This window comes from Danio rerio, chromosome 20 (assembly GCF_049306965.1).
Source record: "Danio rerio strain Tuebingen ecotype United States chromosome 20, GRCz12tu, whole genome shotgun sequence".
Lineage (NCBI taxonomy): Eukaryota > Metazoa > Chordata > Actinopteri > Cypriniformes > Danionidae > Danio > Danio rerio.
The window spans coordinates 8486384-8502658 of record NC_133195.1 but is presented as its reverse complement, the minus strand read 5'-3'; the positions used below and the strand labels follow the sequence as shown (position 1 = coordinate 8502658).

Below are 16275 nucleotides of genomic sequence, written 5' to 3'. Positions count from 1 at the left end.
TTTCTATTCTAGTCATTTTTGTTTGTTTGTTTTACTTATTTGTTGGTTTGTTTGTTTGTTAGATGTTACAATAAATATAAACAATTCAATACTGTATTTATTTATTTATTTATTTATTTATTTATTTATTTATTTATTTACTTAAAGGAAGTTAAAATAAAACTAAACATTTACTTTTATTTAACCTTATATTTAGTTTTTTTAATTTTATTTCTAGTTAAGTCATTATTTATTTATTTATTTATTTATTTATTTATTTATTTATTTATTTATTTATTTATTTATTTATTAGATCTCACAATACATAAACATTTATCAAAACATAATTTATTTATTTATTTATTTATTTATTTATTTATTTATTTATTTATTTATATTTATTTTTTACCCTTTTTTAAATGTTAAATAATATTTACAATGTGGCACTACTGTGTTTCTTTAACCAACGACAGCTCTTCCTTTTAAAGTTAAACTGAGCATAACTATCCCATGATGGATGCAGTTGGACATTGCCTTCCCATATGTTTATGCATTAATATGCACTCTGCCACAGAATGATCATTTACCATATTTTCCATGTCAGCACCCTCATCTTCACTGTGGTTCAAAACATCTTAACGGTCCTCAGACAGATGTTTGACGATGGAGCAGTGCCAGTGGGCCTGTTGGTCATTGTACGGGACAGCAGAAAGGAGCCATACTGTTGTGTCTCGTGTTATAATGAGTCTTGCAGCATTGGCCTCTTGTGATGCAGCACCTGTTTTCTCAGCGGCCACACAATGGTGTTTTGTGCCAGGCTGTGAGCCCAGGAGAGCGTGGCGGAGCAGCAGAGGGAGGGGATGGGGGATAGAGGCAGCAGATGCCCCGCAGAGATAGGGAATGGAGAACATACAGGCTCTGAATGACTTCTGCATAACAGCGTGTGTCTACGAACAAAACATGAAGTTCAGACTTCTTTCAGAGAGGTCGATAGATATTGACATAGTGTTCATTTTCAGAAAAAGTATTTGATATTTTTCTTATAAGGTGTTTACAAATGGCCATGTATTCAGAAACACTAAAGAAAGGTACTAAAAACAAAATACATTAGCGGTTTCCATATTTTGTGTCTATTTATGGTTGTGGAATGCATAATGGGACCTCTATCTGTGCTCTGTTGACTTTTGATTTAGAAAATTCAACTCTAGTCTACCTGTAACTAATATAATGTGTTATATAAGCATTGTATAACTTTTAGTGTCTGATCATTTTGCTTTTATTTCGGTCTCAAAGTTTCAGAAATAAAACATAAATTTATAAAACCATAAGTAGGATCAGCTGATTCCACTCCTTATTCAGATCTTCATGTTTAATGTCAGGGTACATATATGCACACTCAAAAAAATCATGCTTGCTGTTTGTTCAAACTACTCATATAAAATGAGATGAAACAACAAATTCCTGATGTTTTTTTGAAGAGGAGGACAACTTAATCGTTTTATGTTCAATCTACTTAAATCTGCAAAAACTAATAAGCTAACTTTAATTTAATTTAATTTAATTTAATTTAATTTAATTTAATTTAATTTAATTTAATTTAATTTAATTTAATTTAATTTAATTTAATTTAATTTAATTTAATTTAATTTAATTCATTTCATTTCATTTCATTTTTTGTTTAGTTTATTCTATTTTAGTTTAGTTTAGTTTTATTTTATTTGAATTTAATTTATTTAATTTTTTTATTTTTATTTCATTATATTATTTTCATACATTTATTTTTTTATTTGTTTAATTTAATTTAATTTAATTTATTTTTTTATTTTTTTATTTAATTTTAATTTTACTTAACTTTATTTATTAATTAAAAAATAATAATTTACTTGTAAGCAAGTCATTGTTTGTTTTTCTCTAGATCTTACAATAAATATAAAGATTTCAAAAAACAATTGTTTTATTATTTTTAGAAAGTTAAAATAAATGTAAACATTTACAAAAACAGGCAGCACGGTGAAAAAAAATATTTCATACATATTATTGTTTTTAATAAAAGGACTAAGCCGAAAATAAAATGAATAAAATGAATGAATGATGAGTGCATGTGTGAATGAGTGTGTTTGGGTGTTTTCCAGTACTGGGATGGGGCTGGAAAGACATCAGCTGTCAAATACGTATATCGGAATAGTTGGTGGTTTATTCTGCTGTGGTGACCTCTGATAAATAAGGGAATAAGCCAAAAGAAAAAAGAATGAATGAATGAATGAATGAATGAATGAATGAATGAATGAATGAATGAATATTCTAAAAATAAGTATGGCACCAAGGAATCACACAGAAATATGCTTTTCCTGTTTATAGCATTTATTATAGCAATATATATATATATATATATATATATATATATATATATATATATATATATATATATATATATATATATATATATATATATATATATATATATATAATATATTAAATTTTTCAGCACTAAATTATGCGAGTCAAAAAAATAAACAGTCAACAGTAGCAAACAGCATCCAGCAGTCTTTTCAGCATCTTCATAACAAGCCTGACCTGCATCTCTGCTCCCTATGGAATATATCTAATTGCTGTCCTTCCCCCTGGAAACCATCTGAGTGGGACAAACTATTATCAGTCCATTTATTTATGACTGAATCATCACTGACGTGGTTTTCTAATGACAGTGACCCCCGCGAGCTTTTCTCTGTATATCTGTCTTACCCAGAATGCAACTGTGGCCGTAAGAGGTAAATTTTGCCCTATACTGCCTTGGATAATTGGAATGTGGTCATATTTGAATTCTATACTGTCCATGTTTGCTTATATAAACACTAAATGATGCATCCAATGCACTGTGGCAGGGCAACGGTATTACATTTTTTAATGAAATTTTAATGATTAAAAAATATTTCCTAAATGATGTTTTACATTTTTAAACATAATAGTTTTGATAAGTATTTATTTAGCAAGATACTAATGTTCAATTTAAATGTTTAACTTAGTTTAATTAGAATAACTTGGCAAGTTGGGTCAATAAGACAATTCATTGGACAACAGTGTGTTTGTTCTGTTCTAAATATTAAATAAATAAATAAATAAATAAATAAATAAATAAATAAATAAATAAATAAATAAATAAATAAATAAATAAATAAATAAATAAATAAATACAAATTATTAAATGAACTAATAATATTGACCATATTTTCAAAAACTAGAAATAAACTAGATTTTTTAGAACATTTATTTATTTATTTATTTATTTATTTGCTTGTTTGTTTGTTTGTTTATTTATTTGTTATATTTTTTAATTTCTTTACTTTTATTTATTTATTAGCAGTATTTATTAGAAATTATAGTTTAAGTCCTGAAAATGTTCTTGCTCTGTTAAACATCATTTGGAAAATATTTGACAGTTTTACAATTTTACAGCACAGCAAAAAAATTTGCCTTCAACCATACCTTGTAAGGTTTTCAAAGTGTTGATTATATCATGAACATTGTAGGATTGTATCTAAGTCAGATACCATGACTTAGGTAATCAAATCTGCTTTTTTGAATACTTTTTTAAATGGGACAGAAATTAGCAGAAAATTAGTAATGTGGAGATGCAACAGTTGAGTGACCAGGAATAACCAACTTTTTAATCAATCAATTAATCAATCAGTTATTTAAAAAAAAAATAATAATAAAGTCGTCTGTCAGTTTCTCAATCAATCAAAAATTGATCATATTATTTAATTAAAAACTAGAAATAATCTAGATTTTTTTTTCAAGAAGAGAATAAAACAACAAGAAAAAAATATTTATTTATTTATTTATTATTATTATTATTATTATTATTATTATTATTATTATTATTATTATTATTATTATTATTATTATTATTAATAATAATAATAATAATAATTTATTCCATATTTGGTCCAGACTAGCTTTCAAAATGCACTGCGACAAGTTTGTAGTACAACGTAATTGCACTACAGTGTTATTACATGGCAGCTGTTTCCTCTAGTTCACCAATCTTGGTCCTGGAGGGCCGGTGTCCTTGCAGGGTTTCAAGTATACCTAGTAAGACCTTGATTAGTTTGTTCAGGTGTGTTTGATTAGAGTTAGAGCTAAAATCTGTTGGGCACCGGCCCTCCAGGAACAAGTTTGGTGCCCACTGCACTAGTTTAAAATCACTGCAAGTTTAGCGTGTATTAAAGCAAATAAATAAACATATTCTTGTTTATATCTGTAAAAACGTGTAATGCAATGTATTGTCCTAATTGCTTGTTTAAATTTCTCACATTGAAATTATATTTACTTTCAACAGAACAAAGCCAATTTTAAAAAAATAGTTTGGGACGTCACTCTATGTCTAGCATAAAATGTGCATCCCACAGAACAGTTGGCACAAAAAAAGAAAAGCTTTAAACAATATCGACCACCCAGAATCACCGCCATCAGGACACTGAAGGCGAAGTCGTGGGATTACATCGGCATAATGACATCGGTACACACACGCGGAGCTTTTAAACATGCCGCTAAATTAATTGAGGAATAATGAACTAGGGTTTTATGTGCAGCGGCTTCCCAGAGGTCCATAGAAGCAGAGCATAATAAGAAGGAGAGAACACACACACACACACACACACACACACACACACACACACACACACACAATAATAATGTTATATACTCTCTCATACACTCTCACTCTTTCACACACATGCTGCTGTGAGAATAAGTGCTCTTGGGGCAAGGTGTAATGAATATGAATGTCATTAGGGCGCATTAGAACACCGCAACTAATAAATAAAGCATTCACTGCAGTGTTGATGAGCTCATCCTGGCTGCATTACCCTGCTTTCTCCCTCAATCCCTCCCCTCCTGATTTTTTTTGCTAATTAATAACGCAAATAGGAGAGAATTAAGCCCTTTATTTAACCTCAGCTATTGAGCAAGTGACAAGCGGCTAACACAAAGGGTAACGAGTGTGGGTTTTCACGATGCTCAAATGGGTATAGTGGAAAATCTACAGGTTAAGAATCTGAATTATTATATGAAATAAAGGAGGGAAATTTTCTGATGTGACTGTAGAGGACACAGATAAACAATAAAAAAAAATCATTGGTATTGCTAATATATATATATATATATATATATATATATATATATATATATATATATATATATATATATATATATATATATATATATATATATACAGTTGAAGTCTAAATTATTAGCCCCCCTGAATTATTAGCGCCCCTGTTTATTTTTTTCACCAATTTCTATTTAATGGAGGGAAGATTGTTTCAGCACATTTCTAAGCATAATAGTTTTAATTGTATAACGATGGTTTGTTCTGTAGACTATTGAAAAAAAAATAGCTTAAAGGGGCAAATAATTTTGTCCCAAAAATGTTTTAAAAAAAAAATAATAACTGCTTTTAATATAGCCGAAATAAAACAAATAAGACTTTCTCCAGAAGAAATATTATCAGACATACTGTGAACATTTCTTGCTCTGGTAAACATTCGGGAAATATTAAAAAAAAAAATCAAATAAAATCAAAAGGAGGCTAATAATTCTGACTTCAACTGTATATATATATATATATATATATATATATATATATATATATATATATATATATATATATATATATATATATATATATATATTTCACACTGATACACTATGGCCAATTTAGAATACCCAATTTACCTGTAACGCATGTTTTTGTTCAGCGGAGGAAACCGGAACACCCAGAGGAAACCCACGTGAATGCTGGGATAACATGAAAACTCCACACAGAAATGCCAACTGACTCAGTCGAGGCTTGAATCAGTGACCTTCTTGCTGTGAGGTGACAGCACTACCTAATAATTATCCCTGCTTTTTACTTTCACAAAGAATTCAGTTTATTGCAAGTAAAAAATAACATTTTAATTAACTTCAACTATAGTTACGTAACTATCACTGAATAAGAGACTTAAAAGAGTTTGCGTATGAAAAAATACGATGCAAAATTTGCAAAAACATTTAGTAAATTCTCTCATGCCAGAATCTGATATAGTAACAAGTTAAATAGTTGTATTTGACATTTTTATGTGATATAAAAGCTACATTTTATATAAGAGTTAAATAAGTGTTTCATTTTCATTAATTCACATACATTACACTTAAAAAGTGCTGTAAAACATTGCAAAGAGTCACAGTTTTCCCCAAAAATCAGTGAATAGTCTTGTATATTTTCATGAGAACAGATTGCAATTTATTCCTTTAACAGTGCATGCTGGTAAACTAAGCACAGCCACTTCACTGTGGACATCACACTTGTTAATCTGTTAATCTGTAAATATACAAGAGATTACTGCAAAACAGACACCCATATTTACCAGCACATGCATTTACTATAAGGCAGCACAGTGGCTCATGGGTTAGAAGGTCGGTGGTTGAAATCCTGGCTGGGCCAGTTGGCATTTATGTGTGGAGTTTGCACGCTCTCCTCATGTTGGAATGGGTTTCCTCCAGATGCTCAGGTTTCCCCCACAGTCAAAAGACTTTCGGTGCAAGGGAATTGGAAGAAGTGAAGTTTATTTGTAAACTAATTTCGAGAGGAGCACACACTTATGATTGATAGCAGCTGGTCCTCATTAGCTAACACATGATCCACCAATCAGATGATTCCTAAATCACTATAAATAACCAGAGTATCTTACCTTAGCCATGTTTGTCTTGAAGAATCCCCCCTTCCACCTCTACTCCTCCCCTTTCCTTGTCAGGACAGCACAGAGGCCTAATGGTTAGCATTATTGCCTGACAGAAAGAATGTCACTGGCTTAGATCTTACCTGTTCAAGTCGGCATTTCTGTGTGGAGTTTGCATGTTCTCCCCGTGTTTGCGTGGATTTTCCCCGGTTTCCTCCCACAGACCAAAAACATGTAGCATAAGTAAATTGAAAAATCTAAATCGACATCATAGACAAGCGTTGAATTCAGCCCAGTCCAAGTCTTACCATTATCAAGCAGGGGAGTTCTCGAGACCTACCTGAACTCAGACTCCCCTCTCGCTCTGCAACAGGGGGGAGCCCCAGGCTCAAGGATCTCACAAGCTCAGAGCTCTCTCCTGGGATAGCATGCCAAACGTTTTATCAACCATCAGCTAAGGGCGAACTCTTGAAATTGTCCGTTGTGTATGAGTGTGTGTGAATGTGAGAGTGTATGGGTGTTTACCAGTACTGGTTTGCGGCTAGAAGGGCATCCACTGTGTAAAACATATGCTGAAATAGTTGTCGGTTCATTCCACTGTGGAAAACCTCTGATAAAATGAGACTTAGTCAAAGAAAAATGAGTGAATGATGGAATGAATGGATTATCATTAGAATTCAATTATCGTTAACATTTAAATATCATTAACATTTAATTATTTTCACATGTATAGTAATAAACGTCAGTCCAAAAGGAAATAAGCTGCAAACGCAGATTTGTTTATATGTAAAAAAAACAGTGTAGAAAAGTTCATTTGTGAATATGAACACACAAAAAAACCAAGAAGAAAAAGTGTACGCCGCTTCCATAAAATGATGATTACTGTTATTGTGTTCCTGATCTTGTCACAATTGAAGCTATTGGCGTGTATGAAAGCAAACTGCAATTTCACATACATAGTGAGACGGCGCATTGTTGTCAGGGCTGATGGGCGTTGTGTTTTCCGCATTGTATTTTTACAGAAGTGTCAGATTTTCCTCTGTATGTCCTGTCAAACAAGAGCGTCAGTGGTAGACGTACATGTAAGAGCAGAAATATGAAACGTATAGTGTACGGAGTGTGTCAGTGAGTGTTATTGGATATAGAGATACCGTAATAACCGAGAGCTTAATTGATTCGCTCGCTGTGTTTGGCCGGACCGCTTCTTTGTTGAAGATGTGGATCACTGTCAGAGTGGACGTGCAGGGGTTTATAAAGCTCTGTGACTGATCATTAAGCTGTCCAGATCTCTGTCTCTCTTCCATCTTTTTTTTATCCACAATTTATGCCACAAATCAGTGACTGGCAGCTTTAGATGAAGGATCGTTGCCAGCGGGAGGGCTGTGGCAGCTCAACAGAATGCCATCAAACATATGGACTAAGAATAAAGCTGGAAAGATTTTCAATCTGAGCTGAAATAGAACTGGATTGAAACCAGTGAAGATCTGTTGTCTGGGTTTTGGTTCGCTGTCATTGGCTGGTGGAGCCTTATCTTTAGTTTTGTGCACCTTGAACAGTGTTTGAATTCTCAGTATAAATACTGGATTTGAGTTGAGATGAAGCAGAATTTGACCCCAAAAAAAAGGCAGAAATTCCTTCTCTCTCTTCTTTCTCTCCAAAAAAAAAAAGAGAGAGAAAGAAAAACAAATAAATAAATGAAATAAAATAATACAGACATTGTCGAAGTCCAGCATTCTATAGAATGCTTAGGAAATGTAGAGAATGCCTAAAAACTGAAAATCGAAGTATGAAGTGATTACAACTTAGGTATTCTATATAATGCAGAGTTGCTGTGCGGCAAAGTATGTAAATGGTCTACCCCCACCATTTTTCCCACCACTGATGTTGGCGGTGGCGCTTGGGTTCTTATTTGATTATGGCAATCAAAGCATGTGTGTTGAACATTATTGAAAGACAGAGTATTTCCAGTATGAGGTTACACTACCACATCACAGACAATATTGCAATAATTCTTCACACGACATTAGAGCATATCATCCAGCTAAGGTTCTAAACTAATTCGTTAAAAATGAATGTGCAAGACTAAAGTGACAAAATATGAAGTGTTTTGTGTAAACGAAGAAAATTAAGTACAATTTTAAATGCCATTCCAATCTTAACTAGGTGTACTGCAATGAATGCTTCAATCTCAGTTCTGCTGTTGTTGTTTTTCTGGTAAGATTATATGCTTTATTTCATATTCCTTTCACTTTAGAATACAGCATGATCAATAAATGCTTTTATTGTGCTCTTCTGACACTTTGCGTAAATGATACTTGGCATTATGTACAATGCCTAGGAATTGCATACAATGCCTTGTAAAAGTTAGCATTTTTTTTTACAAAAAAAATATATATATATTTCATAAAAAATCTGACAAACTTACAAAATTTATTAAACTTTAAAATGTATATATGAATATATAATAATATATAATGCTTTTATATATGTGTGTAATGTTAAGAATGTTAAGTACTTACAGTACTATTAGCCCTCCTTTAATTTTTTTTTTTCTTCTTTTCTAAATTTTTCCCAAATAAAGTTTAACAGGGCTAGGACATTTTCACAGCATGTCTGATAATATATATATTTTTTTTCTTCTGGAGAAAGTCTTATTTTTTTTTTTATTTCGGCTAGAATAAAAGCAGTTTTTAAAATTTTTTAAACACCATTTTAAGGACAAAATTATTAGCCCCTTTCAGCATTTATTTATTTTTTGACTGTCTACAGAACAAACAATCATTATACAATAACTTGCCTAATTACCCTAACCTGGCTAGTTAACCGAATTAACCTCGTTAAGCCATTAAATGTGTCACTTTAAGCTGTATAGAAGTGTCTTGAAACATATCTAGTCAAATATTATTTACTATTATCATGACAAAGATAAAATAAGTCACTTATAAGAAATGAGTTATTAAAACTATTAGGTTTAGAAATGTGTTGAAAAAATCTCCCCGTTAAACAGAAATTGGGGGAAAAAAAAAAAACAGGGCTGATTATTCAGGGGGGCTAACAATTTTGACTTCAATTGTACATGATCAAATTATCATAATTAATCAATTTAGCAGAATCTGTCAAATTCACAATTTCTAGCTAGCTAGCTAGTATTTAGCTTTTAAAAAATGTTTTAAAATGACATTTATAACCAATTTCAAAGCTCATTCATTACTCATTTGTCACATAATTTCTGAGAAATACTTTGAATGGTAATTTGGTGCTGGAAACAATTGGTATTATTAAAACAATAAAAAAGTAAAACATATGTATGATGACAGTGTAGTTGTTTGCGTTTGAGTCTGTAAACAAATAATATTTACTTAATTTGTTTTACACGTGAAATTTCAAAATAACTTTAGAAATGTCTATCTTTTTTAATATTTTGTGAGTACAATAATTGAGTCAATAATTCAATATAAATCACATAATACTCATGTAGGTTCTACATTTGAATTTACTTTATAACCATTAAAAATGTATTCGAGGTACTTCTCGCCTACTGTTTTTCAAATAGTCTGTATCGCAGATGTATCGCATATTGTTGGTCACCTAATATATAGCAGCGAAGCATGCACCCATTGAGTAGTTTCATGTCTAAATGAATCAGCTGTTTTGAACAAAACATCGAAACAGTTGATTCAATAAATAACTCATACAGACAATGGGCTCTATTTTAACACCCTAGGCGCAAAGTCTGAAGTGCAGGCTGCAAAAGCATTAAGAATGTGTCCGAATCCACTTTTGCTATTTAAAGGACAGGAAAATCTGCTTTGCGCTGTGGCGTATGGTCTAACAGGATTCAGCTTATTCTCTAAATTTTCTTAAAGAGTTATTGGTGTATTTTGAGAATAAACCAATCAGAGTCTCATCTCCCGTTCCCTTTGAAAGTCAGTTGCGTCGCTCCATAGCATGTTTGCTATTTACATGGCGGACTTTGTAAGTGGAAACATTTCAAAACAGTTAAGAAAACAGTTAAACAGCATCTACAGCAAGAGAATAATGTGCCTCCTCCATTTGGCCTTTACTTTCACTTTCTCTCTTTCGTGAATAAGGAAACAGTGTTGTACGCTCTCCACTGACGACATACATTAGCCTACATAATTAATTTTGTTTCTTCAGCAAAAGATTTGTTTCAAAACTATTTCTAAATTCAGTTCTAATTTCCAGCAAACGAATAAATAAACAATATAAAGGAAGTGCGTTCAAAAAACTGAGTTATATCCAAATACACATGCCATGCCATGGTCCAAAACCTGAAAGGTAGACAAATCTAAGCTTGTTTTTAGCAAAACAATTATAATTATGCATATAATAAATAATACTTATGATAATAATAACATTGTACAAAAGCAAGTTGTCGTGAATAAACTGAAAAAGGCCCCCGAGGTGTAGAAGACATGGAGGTACTGGTTTTTATATTTATGTAGCAATTTATTTATTTTATTTTATTTTTTGTAACATTTTAATCCTTAAATTATTTTTCATTTGTAAAGATATTTGTGTATTGCTGTACATCCTGTGTGTATTAAGCAATGTTTAAGCGAGCCACATAACTGACGCGCTCAGCGCTGGACTTTAGACGTGCTTTCAGCTGCTCTTTTGAGCAAGTCTATTTTCAAAATCAGAATCAGTTTTATGCCACATGTGCTTCACACACGCGAGGAAGTTGTTTTGGCTACAGAAACTTCCAGTGTACATAAAGAGACAAGTGACATCACAAAATAAATATGAAAAAAGACGATAAACATTAAATAGAGATGCAGTTAGTCAAGAAATCTGTATGTTGAATTGTATGTACAGATTTATTATAAATATACAGGTTATGCGGTGCTATGTACAAAAGCCAACAATGCGCCTTAACACACCTCTTTTTCAGACCAGAACACCCATGAGTCCACAAAGTGGCGCAAACGGATTTACTATTTAAACTACGTGGTGGAAAACGTGAAAATTAAAGTTTAGTTGGTCTGTAACTAGCAACACGTCTTGGAAACACGTCTTGCGACTTATTTCGCTGAGTGTATGAGTGTATTTCGCTGAGTTTATGATAGGGCCCAATGACTTTCTGCCCCCTTCTGGAGGTTTTAGTATAATATTTATCCATGGCAGCCCTAAACTAGCCAAGACCAGAACTGAAACACACTCAGCAATATATTGTTAAATTTTTATTATTGAAAAATCCCAAAAGCATATTGAAATACCATTTTTGTCACACCCGTAGTAAAACGTGAGATTTTTCTCTTTAAAGGCAGATCAGTTCTGTGATTTAGTGATCTAAATTTCCTGTTCATCGCTGTAAGATTTGAGTTATGGTGTCAGATATGGTTATGAATCTGCTAGTGGTGAAGTAGAAGATCTGACAGGTCTCAGGAGGAAGCATATGGCGTGCGGTGATTAAGACGACGACAGGAGATTTGGGGCCTTTTGTCACAGTGACACAGATGAAGATCTAGGCCCAAATAAAGATCTTCTATTAGTAATTCATACAGATACTCTGTGATATGCTTCACAGACAGACATCCCTGAGCCTAAGGGCAAAGAGGAAGACACCAGGCTGACGAAACGCTAATGAAATATTATGTCAAGCCGTCTGTGACCCAGGTGAAGTTTAAAGTCCTTCATGAATTTAGAAAGTTTTGAAAGGTTCGGGTTTTAAAGGAACACTTCTCCTTTTTTGGAAATAAATTCATTTTCAAGTCACTACAGTTAAATAGTTGAGTTTTGCTATTTCATTTAGCCGATCTCCAGGTCTAACTGAAGCACTTTTAGCGTAGCTTTGGATATATCATTGGCTCGGATTAGACCATTAGCATCGTAAAAATTCTTAGTTACATTGTATATTAAGACCAAAGTAAAATGAGTTGCTATTTTCTGTCAATACGGCTAGGAACTACAATCTTATTCATTAATTTTCCTTTAGCTTAATTCCTTATTTATCAGGGGTCACCACAGACGAATGAACTGCCAACTATTCTGTCATATATTTTACGCAACGGATGGCCTTTCAGCTGCAACCCAATTCTGGCGAAGCTATACTCTTGTACTAACTGTACATTGGAAATTTATACAAACTTTAAGTGAGATGCTAATAGTCTAATCCCATCCAATGATTTATGCTAAGCTAAGCTAAAAGTGCTCCCACCTGACATGCAGATTGGCTGAATGGATTCAGAAATACTGTTTAACTCGAGGAAAGTTGAAAAATAAGCCTATTTCATTCTGTTCCTATAGGCAAGTGAATTTGAAAAAAAAAATTAAATCAACTAAATGTTATAACCATGCAGTATTTCCCCAGTTGATTGATTAAAACAGGAATTGATAACACTATTTTCGTCACATACACTCTAAAAAATATTGTTAGGACACAACAAAAACAAAAAATAACGCAACAGTTTGCATTTTTATATATTTAAGGTTTTGACAACATTTAACAAAATGAGTTTCAGACAACAAACTTTATTATGTTAGCCAAATCACAACATTTTAAGTCAAGTACTTAAAAAAAATAAGTTGTTTAAATTAGTTTTTTTTTATTAAAATTGAAAATGAATTCAGTTTAATATACTTATTTATTTGCACATTTTCAGGTTTAGAACCTCAAATGACTTAAATAGCTAAAATTGTTAATTTTTTTGTTTGTTTTCAAATTTACTGTTCATGCTTGTAAGAAAAACATTTAACAACAACATTTTTGGTTTTCCAGTATTTTTTTTTTTTTATTTGTATTAAACCACAGGTTTTCATTGTTTTACAAAACAAAAACACATACTGTCCCATATTATCAGTACAAAAAAATAACAAAAAACATCAGTGTGTGGACTTAAAAATACAAAACAACTCCAATAGTGTGGAAAAATTGAGTTTGGGTTGCTATTGGGTTGCAATTAAGTTGCAATTTTTTTTGGGTAGCTACAAGTTAAATATTGTTTTAAAGTAAGTGACAGATATATTTAGCCACATTTTTAAATTGATGTAATTATCAATATGTTCCTTTTTTCCCCTATATTTTCAATATTTTAATGTTTTGAAAATGTAATAAAATTATTCAGGCAACTTAAAAGTTTTATTCTAATCAGCATTTTAGTATGTTTATGTTACAATAATGTATTAAACTATGTAGTGGTAACAGATCTCTTGAGTTATTTTTAGAGTGTGTTCTATGTATTTGTTATAATAATTGCAATTAATTATACATACTTGTATGCAACAAATCCTAAACCCACTTCCTTAGTACATATGATTAAGTAGCGTTACTCTGTATGTAAATTAATATTTACACTGCAACCACAGTAAACATACAAACAAAAAAGATCAGTTGGCATAACAACTTCTTTTTGTCAACAGGTTCCACATGACCAAGTTAGGTTGCATGTAAAAAAATCTAATCTAAATTTAAAGGGATAGTTTACCCCCAAAAATGAAAGATTGGTTATTTACTCATCCTTTACTTGTTACAAACCTTTTTGAGTTTCTTTAATTGAACACAAAAGATGATCATTTGGAGAAAAACATAAATAAAACTAAATAAAATAAATTGTCATTTATTGTATTTAATATTTCAGTCATGCATTTATTTTGAACTTAGAAAACATACAACTGAAATGGAATGCTTTGTGTTTAACAACAAAATAAAGTGATAATTAAATGATATACACTATGAAAAGTCAAATTTTCAAATGTCAAAATTTATCTTCTGATCTTAATTCCTGACTTTCTATGGGAGCTAAAATACACAAACATGAACCAACATTTCCAACACAATCACAATTCATAACCTTTTAATTTACTGGTTTATTTGTATGAACTATTACGTGGAGTTGGATGCACGCCTCCTTTTAAAAAAAAATACAAATTTCCATACGACTGAACTTGTACAAATTCTTACAAATTAGCCACTAATAGTTCCCTGTGAGATCAGGCTGAAATTTCATGTTATTAGTTTTGCTAGTGCCCGTTTTGAATTTGCATTTAAGTAGATAAGATTGGAAAGCATGTAGTGATGTGTTTTGATCATTTAGTCAGGTGTTTTTGCTTCTGAGTATGGACTATGCAGGAACAAGGAGGCAGCAGCTTTAGCACAATTAATAGTAATGCTATATTAATGCTATGTAAAATGGAAAACAGCACTGCAACGCAATAGTCTGCCAACACCTCCAACAGCAAATGGCTCTCAGCCCTCATTATGTGAGTTATTGCAGTTCTTCTGCTGCGTCTCCTGGCAGCATTTAGTAACAATATGTATAATTGCTCCAGTATGGCAAATACAACTCTACACAAAGCAATTGGAGGTCATTCAACTGCTGATAAAGCAGCAGATGGAAAGAAAACGAAGCAATTCTTCTCATTCTTTTGATTTCATCTTTAGTTTTAAGAAATGTGGATTAAAATGTGAAAACATCTGCGTGAAAGCCAGATTTTATTTTATTTTATTTTATTTTATTATTGTTTTATTTTATTTCATTTTTTTATTATTTTTATTTATTTTATTTTATTATTTTATGTTATTATTTTATTTTATTTTTAATTTTTATTTTTTAATTTTATTTTACTATTTTTTTACTTTATTCACTTTATTTATTATTATTTTTTATTTTATTTCATTTTCAAAGCAGTATGAATTATAACATTCTGTTCTATTTCAGTTGCACTTGCTATATGCTAATGAAAAAAAAAATATTTATAGATGACATTTTAAATATAATTAATAAAATGACACTTAGTTTGTTTATTTGTTTTATTTTTATGAACACAACGCATTTAGTTATGCCTTATATTATATTTAATAACTTAATGAAACTAAGATAAAATGATATTCATTAACTCCATTTTTATTTTAAACTATTAAATGTAAAGTAATGAATAAAAAAAAAAAAAAATATATATATATATATATATATATATATATATATATATATATATATATATATATATATATATATAAGACAGCTGTGGATTTTAGTGTTGGTAAAAAAATTTCTTTTTTTTATTTATTATTTTTTTTACAGTTAATTTTATTGTTGTTTGCATTACATTTGCAGTGTTTTTTTTGTCTTACATTATGGCATAATTAAATGTAATTAATGAACAAATAACTGCAGTAAAACCCAGTTATATTCTTATGTTTTTATACCTTCAGAAATGTCATTTCTTACACTTAAAAAAAAGAGTTGGGTTCTACGCAATAGATTTGTGTTATGACAACATCAAGTAATAAAATTAGCTCATTCGTTTTTTACAAATTTAAGTGGATTGAACATAAAACTATTTAGATTGTTGTTTCAGATCATTTTAAATAAGTATTTTTACTTATTTTTTGACTGTATAAGTCACTGTCCTTTTATTATCCTTCAGAGAGCCTTCTTCAATTCAAAGTATCTGATTTGTTTCCGCCAATAAACATCCGCCGTTGAGGTCACTTCTCAGACAGTTGTGTCTCTCTCTAATCAAAATACCATTTCATTTATGTCCCGTCAACATTCTGATTATTTTCGGCCCAGAGGATGGCAAGGAAAACAATTTAATTTCATAATGTTTT

At 31.0% G+C, this 16275-nt stretch overlaps 1 protein-coding gene across 29 annotated transcripts in view; it reads left to right on the top strand.

The window, feature by feature from the left end:
- dab1a (DAB adaptor protein 1a) overlaps positions 1-16275 on the top strand; it is a 696745-nt gene that overhangs the window by 494772 nt on the left and 185698 nt on the right.